Raw genomic sequence first — 4,313 nt, forward strand, 5'->3', positions numbered from 1 at the left:
GAAAGGAATAGAGGAGAAGAAGAAAAAATAGAAAATATTCTATTTTTTCTTCTTCTCCTCTATTCCTTTCTTCTTCTCCTCTTTTTTTCTTCTTTTTTTTCTTCGATCTTCTCCTCTGTCATCGTCGATATACCCCTCCCGATAACTTCAACATGAGAGGAGAAGAAGAAAGAAAGGAATAGAGGAGAAAGAAGAAACTTTGACACGAGGGGGGGGGTACCGATACCCCCTCCCCGATAACATTATTTTCCCATGTATATGTATGTTGCTTCGTTGTCGATATAACGAGGGTGTCGAGGATCACCGAGGGGTCGAGGGTCGGGAACTAGGGTAGAGGGTCGAGGGTCGTTAAGGGGTCAAGGGTCGAAGGTTTCAGGGTCGAGGGTCGTTAAGGGGTCAAGGGTCGAAGGTTTCAGGGTCGAGGGTCGTTAAGGGGTCAAAGGTCGAAGGCTCTCGACCCCTCGGCGATCCTCCCGACCCCTTGACCCTCGACCGCTCGGCGATCCACGACCCTCTACCCTACCGCGGGCGTCGATGCCCACGTCACTTGTGGGACATAGATGTAGTGTTCAACGCCGACCCCCTCCCGATAGCTTCAACATGTGGGGGGGGGGGTCGATATTACCCCCTCCTAGCTTGAAGCGTTCTCGAGGCCACCCCCTAACCCTTGAAGCGTTGTCGAGGCCACCCCAAACCCTAGAGAAGCAGCATCGAGGCCACTAATATGATTCCTTATTGTGATTAGCTAGCTAGTTCTACGTTTGCCACTAATATATCCATATCTGTCATGTTTGAATAATAATTGCCATGTTGTAAATATTTGTAGAAACTATGGACACCCCCAGAGACAAAGCACAAGAAGCATTGTTGAGGGACATAATTGCAGAAGGAAGTGATGCCCTCTCCTCGATGTTTCTCAACGACAATGATGGTCTGGAAGGAGAGGGTGAAGAAGCAGCTGGCCCTCTCCTCATTGATTTACATGGCTCCGATGACCCAATGCCGGTGCAAGAAGGAGAGGGTGAAGAAGTAGACCGTGAGGACGGCTCCGGTGATCACCAAACCGAGTCCGGCTAGGTATATATATTAGTTAAGCCTGTGCTGACTAGCTAATTGATGCATTCATTGTTTTGGTATGTACACATATTAATTAACTCTCGTCTTTGTTCTTTTTTCTAGCCCTCCGGATCGAGCACAACTTCGATAAAGAGACGAGGCCCGAAGAAAAAGTTGAGCTCGGATGAAAAGTTTGAGATCATACAAATCGCGCGCGACGGCCAACCGATTGAACCCTACCGGACAAAGAAGGCATTTGTTGCTCAGTGTGGGGTTCTGGTTAGGGACAAGATCCCGATCAGCATCCAGCAATGGTATAAGCCTAAGAACGAAGACCCTGAGGTGTCTTATGTCAATGAGATGCAGAAAGAGAATCTTTGGACTGAGCTGAAGTCAAATTTCACCCTACCGCCGGAGGATGATCCGGAGAAGCCAGTTATAGAGCCATTAATCAAGTCTTTTGCTCTAAGGAAGATGGCAGACCTATTCAGGAATTGGAAGAAAGACCTCAATAGGTATGTCGAAAAAAATGAGACACCAGAATTCATTGGCAAATATGAGAAGATCAGAGATGACTGGCCCGCATTTGTGGCCCACAAGACATCGGAAAAGAGTAAAAAAATGTCGGTGACAAACAAGAGAAATGCTGAGAAGAAGAAGCTTCACCATCGCACGGGGTCAGGTGGCTACCTCATAGCCCAGCCTAAGTGGGCCAAGGCTGAGAATGATCTGCTTGATAAAGGGATCGAACCAGAGACAATGAACTGGCCAGAACATTGCCGGACTTGGTTCTTTGGGGCCGGCGGATCCTTGGACCCTATAACAGGGAAGTGCATTTGGACGGAGGAACAATTGGACATACCAGTCAAGAAGCTTCAGCAATATATCAAAGCAGCGCAGCAAGGGACGTTCGTTCCAGACAGGGAGAAGGACGAGCTCACAATGGCCCTCGGCAATCCTGAGCACCCTGGACGGACACGAGGCACGCCAGGCTCCGTTTCATGGAAGGCTGGATTTCCGGACGCAGGGGGTTACAAAACCCACGAGAGGAGGAAGAAACTGGAGCAGAGCCAACTGCAGTCGCTGCACGAAAGGGTAATGGGGCTAGAGGAACGAGAAGCAGATCGCAGCAAACGACCTGCCGAAGCTTCCCCCGAAGCTACCCCGCCATCTCAGCGGAAAAGCTGCGTGGCTTCCACCGAGCTGCTTCAGCCAGAGCATGCCTTGACGGCTCCTGCCAGCTATCCGGTGGATGCTATCACGGATGCTGAAAATTGCCACCTTATGGCGCAATGGAGCAATTTGAAGGTCAAGGCGGCTGTTGGCTCAGTTTATCCTACTAAACCCGACTCAACTTTTCACTGCCGACCGATTCCCGAAGGATATGCTAAGGTGATGGTCGATGAAATAACGGAGGGATTTGAGGACGTCCGGCTTGACCACCCTACCGGTGAAGGGGAGTATCGGCTGGGTTCTGCTCTGAAGACTCCATGCCTATGGCGGAAGGATCTCATCAACCTTCCGAACTGGACGCCTCCGCCTCCTCCTCCTCCTCCGGCGAGTCAGGGCACTCTGCCTCCTCCACCGGCGAGTGACGATCAGGGCACTCGGCCCGCTCCTTCTCCGGCGCGTGGCGGCACTCCGCCTCCTTCTCCGCCTGCGCCGGCGCGCCCGAGCAGCCAGCATCCTCCTTCTTCGCCTCGTCAGCAAGGGCGGAAGAGACCCGCCGCCGCTCCGGCTTCTACGGCGCGTCGCAGTCCTTCTCCTCCACCTCGTAAGCAAGGAAATAAGACACCCGCTCCGTCTACTCTGCCGGCGTCTAGCAGTACAGCCAAAGGCGGGAGGAGATACAGATTCGGTCCTTCTCTGAAGACTCCAGAGAAGTTACCGTACGAGAGGAGCGAGGAGGAAAACGCGAAGATCGCGCAGACCGAAGTGGATGACTAGTTTCAAGGGTTGAAAGCAAAGAGACATCCACCTCCGGAGGAGAAGGTAGATCCGGTGAAAGGGAAGCGCACTCTGGCTGCCCTGACAAAACCACCCAAGTCTCCGCCGAAAGGCAACTATGAGCGCATTATTGGAAAGGCATTTGCCGAAGCGGAGAGGTCGGGAAGTACTAAAAGTGATCAAAGGATGAAAGAATGACGAGCTGGGAAACAAATTGCCCAGCTCGGCGAACAAGCGAAGCAATCGTGCCCCCCGCTCAAGGTGCCTGCTAGCGACATCGTCGATCCGAGGATGGTGCCCGGTTATGGCAATCCTGCAGATTACCTGCCCGACGATGTACATTATGATATCTTGGAGGTGCAGATACAAAGATACGAGTACGGGAAGCCTCTCGTCAAAGATGAAAGTTCTCTATCAACGATGATGCGAAGATTGCATGATTGGTACATGAAAACCTGCAAAGAGTCTGAGGGGAGGAGTACTTTGTATGTGAGAGTTAAAAAGGAGCATGACCTCCTTGGAATTGAACTGTTGTCTATTCCATTTGAGGAGTTCTATCAGTTTTTCAATCAATTGGCCATCGATAAAGCAACGGTCACCTCCTACTGTCTGTAAGTAGTACTACTTCCGTCATTAAGTCTCTCTATATAACTCAGCCCTTTCATTTGCATGTATTTATAATTATCCTCACTATATTATGCAGATTGAAGATCGCCGAATTGAAGAAAAGACAAGTGGGAGATATTGGGTTCATTAACATGTATCTCATAGATGCAACTGAGGTTCAATATCGTGCCCAAGAAACCGAGGCCAACTTGCTACGATCGTTGGAAATAAATGAAAACAAAGATATAATACTCTTTCCTTACAACTTCAAGTGAGTGTTACTGTCTTGTGGCATATTCGGTTTCCTTATTAGTCCAGGTTATAGTAATGTAATATTGATGAGTTATGCATGTGTGCGCAGCTACCACTATATTCTCCTAGAGATTAAGCTTGAGAAGGGAGTAGTAACTGTCTTAGACTCCAAGCGAAAAGATCCCAAGGAGTATGCGGACATGACTGAAATGCTCGAGAAGTAAGTTAAATCGATCATTATCCACCATATCAGCAACTTTGTTCATTTCTGATATCAAGTAATTGTTTTCTTTGTATGGCAGGGCTTGGAGAAAATTCACCAAAAAAGCTCCGGGACTACCGAAGAAGCTGCAATTTAGGCACCCGAAAGTAAGTACTATATAGTAGCATATTCCAGGCATCTCCTAGTGATTCAAGCGCTAGTTTCATCAATACCATTTAGCATGCTTGCT

The sequence above is a fragment of the Triticum aestivum genome, chromosome 2B (genome assembly GCF_018294505.1).
Source record: "Triticum aestivum cultivar Chinese Spring chromosome 2B, IWGSC CS RefSeq v2.1, whole genome shotgun sequence".
Lineage (NCBI taxonomy): Eukaryota > Viridiplantae > Streptophyta > Magnoliopsida > Poales > Poaceae > Triticum > Triticum aestivum.